This window comes from Martes martes (genome assembly GCF_963455335.1).
Source record: "Martes martes genome assembly, chromosome: 5".
In the NCBI taxonomy this organism is placed as follows: Eukaryota; Metazoa; Chordata; class Mammalia; order Carnivora; family Mustelidae; genus Martes; species Martes martes.
Window position 1 is genome coordinate 106277527 of NC_137892.1, and position 12297 is coordinate 106289823.

A 12297-nucleotide genomic window follows, 5' to 3' on the forward strand; every position below is an offset into this window, starting at 1 on the left:
CCTCCTCCTTCAGCCACATGGGGTCATTTTCTGGGTCTTCCCCTAAGCCTTTCAGGTTCAGGAGCCCTTCTTCTTGCTTTGGGGTAGTTGGAGGGTGTTTGGGTGTGTTCCTTCCTTAATTCCTGAAACCTGAGAGGCTCATGGTCTCTCCCTTCACAGAATGTTGGCCTCTCCCCTTCCCAGTGCTGCCCGCTCCACCTTGGGTCCCCAGGAAACAGAAGCCGGTGGGGGAAGTGGGGTTCCTCTAGGGTGCCTGGACTCATCCTCAGTGGAGGGGACCCTCTTCTCTTAAATCTCTCTCTCATGGGGCGTATGGCATCCTTTGGCCCCGAGCGTCCTCAGAAGGGTTAAGTGTTCAGCAAAAAGAGCCCTTCCAGATGGGCTGTGCTGTGACAGCTGTTGTGAAGGGACCCTGCCAACCCCTCAGGGCCTCTGGAACACGACTGTGACAGCATCTGGCTGTGTCTGCGTCCAGTCAGATGAGCTGGGAGGTAAGGCATGTGGCTTCCTCCTGGCAATGATCTGTCTGTCTGTGAATGTGACCCCACAGATGTCCATCTGTCTGCCTTCCTCACACCACACCTCTCTGGAAGGAATTTCCATCAGCAACCTGACTCCACGGGTGAGCCTTCTCCTTGGTGTCAGGATGATGACCCCACAGTGCCTGGTGGGGGCAAGTGGGGGTAAGGGGAGCAGGGTAGGCACAGGAGACATCTGGCTGCCCGGAAAGGTGGCCCCGGGGGTAAGTGGCCTATCCCTGCCTGGCAGAGCTGGCGCGGAGGGAGAACGGATTTGGGGTCACCGAGTGCTGCCATGTGCGGCCCTGTGAACTTGCATAAATCCCTTTGCCATAGTGAGCCTTCACGTCCTCCTCCGTGACGGGGATAATGCCTACCGCGCTGAGTTGTGAGGCTTCACGCGAGAGCGCATGTGAAGTTCCCAGTTGATGGGCAGTAAATATCAGTTTATTAGAGTCTAGTTATTTTAGAGTTTGACCCTTTCATTTAGCATTAATATATCCTAATAGAAAGGTGGATTGGCTCAGGGACCCCTATGTCAGGGATAGCTCTTGTCCTGCCTGAGCCTTTTCTGGGATGGTTATCTGATCAGTGTGCCTGGTGGTGGCCTCTGTCTGACTCGGGAGGAGACCTGAGGCTTTGAATCTCTGTCCTTCGCCCAGGAAGGAAGGCCCTCCTGCTGTGTGATTCTTTTTTTTTTTTTTTTCCTTCAGGTCTGTGAGCTGCAAGTCCCTTCCTTAAGTGAGGAAAGCCAGCTTCCAATCTGCTACTTGTCTCTCAGACTCCCACCCTCTCTGCTTACCTGCTCCATCAGGCATGGGAGAGGAGCAGTTGGGGGTGGACACTCGGGACAGCTGTCTGGAGCCAGATGCTCCTGTGAGTGGAGAATCCATGTTTGGGGAACACAGGGCTTCAGAGGAAGGCAGAGACCGAGGCCCTTCCCTTGGGGAGGCCCCCTGGGGAACACTGATGTCGGCGAATGCCACCGGAAAGAAAACTTCTGTGTTCAGTCCCACCTGAGCATCCCTTCATCCTGGAGGAGAGAAGAGGAATAGGTGGGAGCACCTTCTGTGGAAACAGAGAAGCTTCCCCAGTGCTTATTATATAAATGACAAGGCCACAGTGAGTTGAAGTAGCTCACTTTATCCTCTCTTTACAGTCATCTGGCCCTCACTCCTCTTTCTGTTGTCCATTGTCCCCAGATGACAAAAACAATGGCTGGGCCCAGCCCTTAGGGCCTTCACACACACCCAAGAGCCAGCTTTCTCAGAACAGAGTGGTTGACAAGAAAAGACACGGCTGATGACAGGGGCTGTTTCTGTGGCGACACAGGCAGACAGATGTCCTTACTCTAGAGCACTCTGGTTGGGTGAGACCACAGAGATCGCCCTCACCAAGCCCCAGAGGGAAATGGTCAGTCTCAGGTTGGGCTGTCCAACTTGTTGATTCAGCAGTAGAGCCAATGTCTCTGGTCAAAGGTGTGAGCTACTCCTCGAGTAGATTCCCTCTGACTTCCTGTAAATATGTGTGTCTGAGGGGGGTGATTCTGGTAGCTGGGCTGACGATGGCCAGGAAGGAATGAGAAACACCATCTTTGAGGAAGATTCCATCATTTTCTCTAGGTTTGTAGGGGAACACCGCAGAAATCTCTGCACGAGACAGATCTGTGAATGGCTGTCATTTGTAGCAACAGTACTAGCTAACACTTGGGTTGTGCCACTGTCCTGGGCAGTTGCATGAGGTAATGCGTTCCCTCCTCACCACAGCTCTGGGCACCAGGTACTGTCATTACTTCTTGTGCTAGTGATGGTCTTTCAAGAAGCACAGGCCGAGATGTAGTTAGATGTGCAAGAGGCTTACAGGGCAGGTGGTCTGTGAAGGGTAGGCGGTGGGGGAGGGTCTCTGTTGAAAAGGAGAGAGAGCGGGAGAGTTCCGGTAGCAAGAGCCTTACACAGCAGTGCAGCTCCGAGAAGCACTTGGTAAGGCTGATGGGAGCCTCTGTGTAAAAGTTGCTCCTTAGAAGGTTTAGGTATCCTGTAAGGATGTGTGGAACTAATATGTCCTCCATGCTCAGTCACGGGCTGAGCACAGCATGGACCAGCAGCCGCCATCCCCAGGGGCTTCTCTCTTCGGGTGGAGGGGGATGGTCCCATTAACACTACAACCTGACTCTGAACCCTTACGCATGGGGTGGTCAGGCGAGTTCTCTTGAAGGAGGTCTGAGCAGCACATCTCCATGGCTGCCACACCTGCATTTTACAGATGAGGAAACTGAGGCACAGAGAGGTTAAGCTTCTGGTCTGTGGACCCACGGTTAGTAAGTGGCAGAGCTGGCACCAAAGCTCTCTTGGGGCTAAATCCACCCTCTTAACCACCAGGCCGCACTGTGGGCTGTTAGATTATTTGTTGGTGTGTGGGGGAAAGTACTGTCATGTAACCTTTGGAATCCGGCAGACCTGCATGGAACTTCTCCCTCGGGCATGCACTAGTTGTGGGAAAATGGAGACTGGCGTGTGTAAAGTGCCTGGTGCAGTGGCTAACAAAAAGTAGGTGTTCCCGCCCTCATTCTGTCTCCTAGGGGTGGAAAGACTCACAGTCTTGCATTGTTGATGTTGCCTGCTTATTGTCCCACTCTCTGAATGCCAACTCTGACCCCCAAAAGGGTGCAATCAGCTGACTGAGCTGATTTCTGAAAGGATGTGGGCGCCAGATTGGCCTGGGGCCTTGGAGAGGATGGATGCTGGGGCAGGAGCCAGGCCTGGTCTTGGGGTATCCTCCCCACTGAAATTCATCAGCAGCCACCCCGGGGCCTCCGTCTGTCCTGGGGAGATTAACATTATTGACTTGACTAGAGAGGCCAGGCAGAGTGTCTGGTAGTCTACGGCTTCATCTCTCATCTCTACAACAACCTTAGGCAAGAGGTCTTAACATTCTCATTTTTTCAGATGAGGAAACTGAGTCTTAGGGAGGTGTAGATGCTTGCCCAAGATCACACAGCTAATAAATAGCAGAGCTGGAATCTGAACCCAGTCTGACCGACTATAAAACCCACTCACTTTCCCCCACACCATGCTAATCTCATGAGGTAAAGCCCTTGCTTTATACATGAGAAAACAGAGGCTCAGAGAGGTGGAGTCACTCACCTAAGGTCACACAGCAGGTACATGGCCGCAGTGGGGTTGGAGCCCAACCCTGAGTGACTCCAAAGGCTCCAGGACAATCTTTCATTCTGGACTTAGCCTGGACACTGAGGAAGGCACAGGTCCGAGATTTAGGAGAATCTTTTGTGTTCTCCAGTCCCCAGTGTGCAATCCCAGCACCCACTCCTTGCTTTGTGGGTCTGGGAGGTGGAGAAAAGAAGAGGGTCACTCTGCCTTTTCTGTTCCTTCATCCCATGGCCTGGAGGCCCTGACTGTGCAGTATTAGCCTGATCCCTGAATCAAAATCCAAAAGACCGGGTCAAGCCCTTGCATCATCCTCTTGACTGGGGGCAGGCCACTCATTGTAAAGTGGGGGTGATGAGCACCCTTTTGGGAGGAGAATCCAGCAGCATGAAGGACCAGAAAAGACTCTGAAACCAGCCTAGGGTTGTATGACCACCTGGGCAGCGGGAGTGTTATTATCATTCTGTGGTTTTCTTCCTATCCTCTGCCCCCCTGCTTCCCTGAAGCCCTGACCAGCACGGAAGGCACTGTGCAGGCCTCTTTCTAGACCCACATTGGTCAGCTCCTCTGTGGTGTCTGGCCTGGCCTGTCAGACCACATTTCTCTCAGTTCTCCAGCCCTCCCACCCTAGGCCTCCTAGCCAGCAGAATACTTCATTCCCTGAGGGGGAAATTCCAGAGCAGATAATCCAGCTGCCTTCGTGACAAAAACCAACAGCAGATAAAGGAGTATTTACTGAGTACCTGGAACTTGCCAGGCCCTTCAAGTATTTTATCTTCTGCCGTGAGCCTGAGAATTTTTTCCTGCTCACTTGTGCTGAGCCAGGCTCATGCTTAGGGGCATGCAGCTGGAGAGAGGGTGAGCCAGGATTCCAGATCTGGGCTGTCTCATTCACTGGGAAGACAGACCCTTTCCTCCCTATCATGGTGCACAGGCCGCTGATGGGCAGGTCCTTCTGATGGCCATGGGCCTCATCTGCGACGGTCTGTCTGTGCAGGAGGCAGAAGCCAGGGTTAAGAGCTTGGGTTGTGAGGGCTGCCTCTTCCTCCAGGCTGCCCAGGATTTCTCCATCACCAAAAGAAATGGAGCCTCTGGGGACAGTTCTGCACAACCATCCTTCATTCCAGCCTTCTCTCAGCCTCTGAGCACCAGGTGGGCCTGAAGGAAGCTGCCTGGGGGCAGTGGTCAGAGGCCTTTGTCTGGGCCTAGGAGGGGCTGTGACTGCCGTGGGCAGCTTCCAGTGTGGACACTGCACTGGGGGTCCCAGGAGCCGCCTCCAGGTGGCACATCAATACCCAGTATGTGATCTTGGACAGGTCTCATCGCCTCTCTGAGCCTCAGTTTCTTGGTCTACAAAATGGAACCATATCCTCAGCTCACTGCAGCATGGGACAGAATCAATGAGTCAGGATGGGAAAGTGCTGAAAGCAGAAAGTTCCCGGTAGGACCTGCTGCAGAATTTGCAGGGCCCGATGCAAAGATGAAGAAAGTGCCGATGTTCCTATTCGCACATTTTCAGTGGTAGCAGAGCGTGACACCAGGCACCGGGCCCTTGGAAGCGCGGGGCCCTGTACCCGCGCAGGCGGAGCTTCCCAAAGCCGGCTGTGGCTGGGGGTTAGGAGAAGTGGGGTGCGTCCTCCTCCCGGCGGCGGCTCACCCCTGCGGCCCTTCCGGACGTGAGGCTCGAGCTGAGGGTCCAGGGGCGCGTTCGACGGGGCGCCTACGCCATCTAGCGGCGCCAGGCCGCGCAGCACCTGCCGAGCTCTCCCAGCCCGCGGGCCTCCCAGGCTCCGTCACCCTGCGTGGGCGGGCCGGCGGGCGCTTTGAGGTCCCACGTGCCGTCTGCGTCTTCATCCCTTAGCTCCAACCCATCATCACGTCCTCTGCATCGTCCCTCAGGTCTCACACCGTGTCCCACTCCGTCGTTAGTTCCTGGGTCCCCTCACCGGCCCGCTCATCCCCGCTCCCGGGGCTTTTCCCCCTCCGGCATCTGGAGGCACCCTCCCCGCTCCGCTCGTTCCAGCCTGCACTTCGTCTCTCCTCCGCAGCTCCTTGGAGCCCCGCTGTGGCCCTCTGCCACCTCCAGGGAAAGCCCAGTTTTCTTAGCTTGGCGTCCAAGGCCGTCCACCCTGGGTCCCTGGCCTGCCGTTGTCCTGCAAACACACCGTCGCTTCCTGACACCCCTCCCGACTTGGGGTCCTCTCGCGTCCGCCTGTCGGTCTCTCCAGCTCCCACCTCTGAATGAAAGCCTTCCAGGACTGCTAATCCTCAGGAAGTCCACAGCAGTGCCCAGGAGTCGTCGGAGTCAGAAGTGGCCAGGTCAGGAGTGCACGTAGAGTGATTTGGGGTTGTGAAGATGGAATGACATGACGTGTATTAGGCACTCAGAATGGTGTCTGGCTCATTATAAGCACAATAAATGCTGTCACTATCATTATTATTTTAAGTTCTGTATCCATTAATTATTAATGACCTTGGTCATGTGATTTCACCTGGTTGAACTCTTCCCATCAGGAAAATGGGGATATTATTTATATTCTTATCCCAGAGGATTGTTCCAATACTAAATGAGGTGCTGCACGAAGGTGCTAGGTAGGTAGGCATGTAGCAGGTGATTGAGAGAGATGGTCCTCTCCCTTTACACCATGCCCTAGATGCGCAACAGATAGTCCCCTTTCATAGTTCCTTCTTCCTGATCCAAAATTATTTAATTCTCATATGCTCTGGAGGCTGATTTTCTTCCCAGGACTTTAGTCTTTTCTTTTAAGGTATTTCACTGATTGGATGAGGCCCACCACATAGTGAAAATTGTCTGCTTTACTCAAAGGCTACTGAGTTCAGTGTTAATCATGTCTACCAAATACCTTTGACCATGGTACCATGGCCTAGCCAAGTTAACACATAAAATTAGTCCTCACAGTGGGCTTATATTTACCACACAAGGACTTCTCTCCTTGATAGAATCCATGATAGTCTGTCTTTCTCCATCTCTCCCCAAGCATATACCTATTCTGTGTTGCCAGCAAGAGGCTTTGGTGCCTTAGACTGCACAGAGAGTGGGCAGTTAGGAGATGAAAGGATTGGATACTCTTAGCTCACAACCTCCTGCCACAAAATCCTTGCCCCTCATCAGGCATTCTAGTTTGGATAAGGGGCCTTGACTGGGCTTTGGGAAGAGAGCAGGAAAGATGGGACTGGATTTGAAGCTTTCCTGGTGGGAATGGGAGTGATGTGATGTAGCTGGAAGAACTTGGCTGGTAATGAACTGACCAGAAGAAACACCAGGAAAGGTAGGATGATGAGGCTAATTAATGCAAAGTACTTCCTATGGAGGTCAGGGGTCCCAGTTCGGTGGATAGCCCATGAAACATGAAAGGTGTTGGTGGTGTGCTGTGGGATCCCAGATTAAAACTTTTTAAAACAATTTTAAGTTGACATGGAATCAACTACACATACTTAAAGGGTATAATATATCTGATACATGTATCCATTCATGAAACCATCACACAATCAAGATGATAAACACAACCATCACTCTCAAAAGTCTCTTCTTGCCCCTTGGTAATCTCTTTTACCTCTCCCCATCCCCAGACAACCACTGATCTCCTTCCTGTCACTATAGATTAGTTGGCAATTTCTCGAACTTTATTTTAATGGCAACATACAGTACATACCTTTTTCTTGGTCCAGCTTCTTTCATCAGCATAATTATTTTGGGATTCATTCATGTTGTTGTGTGTGTCAAGAATTCATTTTCCTTTACTACTGGGTTTTATTCCATTGTAGGGATATACCACAGTTTGTTTACCATTTACTTGTTGAAGGACAGTTGGCACTGGCCTGATGTATTACCAGGGGAATATGTAGTATAGAATTTAGTGCAGAGGTTGCAAATTCTGGAATGCTCTGTGCCACCCCTGTGCCAAGTGCACCTGCTACCCTTGTTTGGTTGGGTCTTTTGGCTGTCACTGAATGAGTTGCCAGACTACAAAAGTTAGGGGATTTCACATGCAAGTCCAGATTTTCAACTTTACTTGAAGAATTGTTAGGACTAATAACTGGACCCACATTTCAGCAACATGACATCAGTCCCTAGAGCTGTGACGTAATTGCCTCCTTTATTCTAGGCATGTATTCTCTAGGTTGCCACTAATTTCTTTAATCACCTGGCTCCATATATTCATTGAACTTGGCAGTTTCTGGCTTAGCAGTTAAGTGCAGCAGTCAGAAAGTCGTGAGTTCAAGTTGTTCTGTCACTTACTAGTTATTGTATCATGGCTAAGTTATTTAAACTGTCTGAGCTCCAGTTTCCCCATTAGTAAATGGGATTAATAATAGAAACAACCTCAGGGTAGTGAGAATTGGATACATGTGAACTAGTTAGCATGCAATAATTGCTCCATAAATGATATTTAATATTCTTGTTATATTATGGTTGCAGAGTAGATGGCAGAACAGTACAGTGGATATGGCACTAGGCTAGATTTCTGGTCCAAGTTCTGCTACTAACCAGCTTTGTAGCTGTGGGCTTTGGCTGCCCCATCTATTATATGAAGTAGTGGGGGATCAGTTAGCATGAGTCAAGTTGCAAGCGGCAGAAAGTTCCATTCCAGTTGCCTTAAATAATAAAAAAATAATTTATTGCTGTCTGCAGCACAAACCACTAGAGGTAAAAGTAGCTTCAGGTGAAGTTTGATCCAGCAGTTCAATGAAATCATAGAGTCCATTTGTTTCATCTCTCTGCTTTCTGTGGTGTGATGTCCATCTATAGGTTGGCTTCCCTGCAGGTTACAAAATGATTGCCTGTATGTCTCAGGGCTATGTGCTTATTCATTCATGTCCAGCAGGGAAGAGTGACTTTGTTTCATTGTTTTCAGTAATGACTCTAAAATTCATGCTGTTTGCATTGGCTTAGGTCTTAAGCTACCCCTGAACCAGTCACTGTGGCCAGAGGCATGGGAGAAATGATTGGCTTAGTATAGGTCAGGTATTCCATTCTAGAACTGGGAGTGCAGCCAGCTCCCCCAAAGTCTCATGGGTCTTCAAAAGTCCACTTAGTGGGGCTGGCTGCCTCTAGGATTTTCCCCCCGATCTTCAAGATCTGGATTTTTTGGTCTCCAGGCAGTCACTATTTTGATGTGTGGGACACGCTGATTTCAGCTCCTCTAAGAAACCCATATGGGCATCTTTGCACATGTCCTTGGCATTATTCCCTATAGAGGAAGAGTAATTTGGCTTGAATTCATGGACTTGTTTTCATTGCTTTTTACTAATAGATTTCATGGCAGCTGCTTTCCAACACCTTCTGGTGTTTGTATATCATTAGAGCTCATTTTAGGAAGAGGTGGAGAATGGTCTTCATGCTCTCTAAGAAATGGAGCTGGGCAGAGATTTTGGAGCTTGGCATGCTTTTAAGCCCATTTCCAGCTGTGTGGGCAGGTCCCTCCATGTCTTGGGGCATCATTTCTTCATCTGAAAAACAGGTGCCTAGAATTCCTACTTCACAGAGTTGTTGTGAGATTCAAGCAGGATATCATCCACAGACAACCTGGCACCAAACGGTGGTCCCCAGTCCCATCTATACTTTCTCCTGGGAACCTCTCCAAGGGGCCTTGCTGGCCTCTGCTCAGAGGATTTACTTAGAGATGTGATGTTAGAGAACCACAGGATGGGTCGTAGTGAGATTCTGTATTTCCAGACTTTATTTCTGTATTGGAACAAGGGATAGACTCTTGAACGCCTGAGGAAGAAATGATAGCAAGCGTAGGCCCAGGTTTTCTGTAAATGCCTTGTGATCCTTCCCACCCCTGGTCCACCTGAGATCATGTCAAGATCAGCTCAGAGGAGCCATCCCTCCCCACGCTGGCTAGAGTAGCCTCCCCGACCACCCTGGTCACTCTCTACCATGTCACAAATGTATTCTCTTCATGCCACTTTACTGGAAACATTTTATCTATGGCCTATTTACTCCCACTAGATACAAGGTTTGTAAGAACAAGACACGTATCTGTCCTGTTCAACATTTTAGGTTAGTTAGGTTCCTCCAGAAGCCAACACTGAGGACAAGGCTGTAGGATCCAGGAGCTGATCTGGGACGGGATCCCAGAAGCAATGGTAGGGGAGTACAGGAAATGAGAGAGGGGAGGGAAGGGGGCCAATAAGGGGGGTACACTGTTATATTACTGCTGTGGGTTCTTAGGGCTCAGTTCTACTGGAGAAGTCTGGGAGATGGTATAGAAGGCACCCCAGAGTTCTTCCTATGGAAAGGAAAGGGGTATTTACAGACCAGCTCTTGTCAGCCATTGGGTAAGGGCTGCTCCAGGGAGGTGTTAACTACCTGATTCTTCTGGCCTGCGCTGCTCACAGGCAGAGTGCAGCCATCCCCGCCAGCATCTATCTGGGACAGTCAGAGTTACAGATGAAGTCCCAGGCATTTCCAGGGGGCACAGGTCAGTCCAACTGGGCAGTAACACGTGTTCTGCTACTAGATGAATCCCCATCAGTGGGCACGGTTACTGGCAGACAGCGACCACGTGTGGGGTGATTCAGGATGAGCAGGGTCCCTCCAGGAGGACAGGTTGGAGGCGGGTGTTCTGAGCGGAGAGCCTTGTTTCTCCAGTAGCCCGAGTGCTGAGAGATACACCGGTTCACAAAGCACAGGCCTCTCTCTGTTTCTGTGCTCCCCTGGAAACTGCAGTGTTTATTTTCCCCTTGTTCCTTTATTAAAAGCTTTTTGTTTGTTTGTTTTAATATCACTCTTTTAATTAAGTTTTAAATTTTAATTCCAATATGGTTAACATATAGCATGATTTTAGTTTCAGGTGTGCAATAAAGTGATTCAGCAGTTCCGTACATCTCCTGGAGCTCCTCACCAGGACACTCTTTAATCCCCTTCACCTGATTCACCCAGACCCCCAGCGCCCTCCCCTCTGGTGACCGTCACTTTGTTCTCTAGAGCTAAGGGTCTGTTTTTTGGTTTGTCTCTTTTTTAATTTGTTCATTTGTTTGGTTTCTTAAATCCCACATGTGAGGGAAGTCACATGGTGTATGTCTTTCCACACTGACTTCTTTTGCTTAGCATGATACACTCTGGCACCTTCTATGTTGTTGCAAATGACAAGATCTCACTATTTTTGATCACCGAGTAATATTCCACTGTGTCCATACACCACATCTTTATTCATTCATCAACCGATGGTCACTTGGGCTGCTTCCATAATTTGGCGGTTGTAAATAATGCTGCTATAAACACAGGGGGGCATGTATCCTTTTGAATTAGCATTTTCATATTCTTTGGGTAAATACCCAGTAGTGTGATTACTGGATTATAAGGTAGTTCTACTTTTAACTTTTTGAGGACCCTCCATACTGTTTTGCACAGTGGCTGCCCTAGTTTGCATTCCCACCAACGGTGCACAAGGGGTCCTTTTTTTCCACATTCTTGCCGACACATTGTTTCTTGCGTTTTTGATTTTAGCCATTCTGACAGGTATGAGGTGATATTGCATTATAGTTTTGATTTGCATTTCTCTGATGATGATGATGTTAAGCATCTTTTCATGCGTCTGTTGGCCATCTGCATGTCTTCTTTGGAGAAATGTCTATTCATGTCTTTTGGATTGGATTATTTGGTTTTGGGGTGTTGAATTTTTCCTTTATTAAAAGCTTTGATGAATGGTGACCCATACCTTTGTGACTGCTGCAAAAGGTTGCTTCCCCCTCCCCATCTGGAGGACAACCAACTTTCTTTCTGTTGATTATTCATCTCGGGACCAATTTTGAATCTTTCTTTCATCCTGATTTCTCTCTGAATATCTCCAGATGCTGATCTTCCTCTTGACATTGGGTGTTCAGGACTGAATTGGATTTCTTGTGGTCTGGCCAGAACAGGAAGAAGGGTACCAGCCCTTCCACTTTTTTTTTTAAAGATTTATTTATTTATTTGACAGACAGAGATCACAAGTAGACAGAGAGGTAGGCAGAGATAGAGAGGAGGAAGGAGGCTCCCTGCTGAGCAGAAAGCCCGATGTGGGGCTCGATCCCAGGACCCTGGGATCATGACCTGAGCCGAAGGCAGAGGCTTTAACCCACTGAGCCACCCAGGCGCCCCAGCCCTTCCACTTTTTGATAGCAGGGGCTTTTAGCCCTGAGTCTACACTGGAGAACTTTTAAAACATAGTGGGCCCCACCTGTAGAGGTTCTTAGTTTCCCCTTCTCTGCTCCCCAAGTGCTTATGATAGACAGTCAGAGTAGAGATACACTGGTCTAGACCTTATATAGGTATCTAACACAAGCATCTGAAAAGGTCAGAGGCATCCTAGCTTCAGGTCCAGCTTGATCCAGAAGCTCAGTGATCTAATCAAGTTTTTTGGTGTTTTTCTTGTGTTTTGTTTTGTTTAAACATCTCTGCCTTGCCTTCTGTGATTCTGGCTTATCTGCTCCTTGGTTAACAGATACTCCCTCAGAATTCCTAAGTCACTACCAACATGTCCTAGGACTGTATACAATCCCATTCATGTCCAGTAGGACAAAGACCATCTTTTTCCTCTTGTTTCCAGCACAACCTTGTGATTCATGCTTTTTGGACTGGGTTAGGTAACAAGCCAATCCTTAAA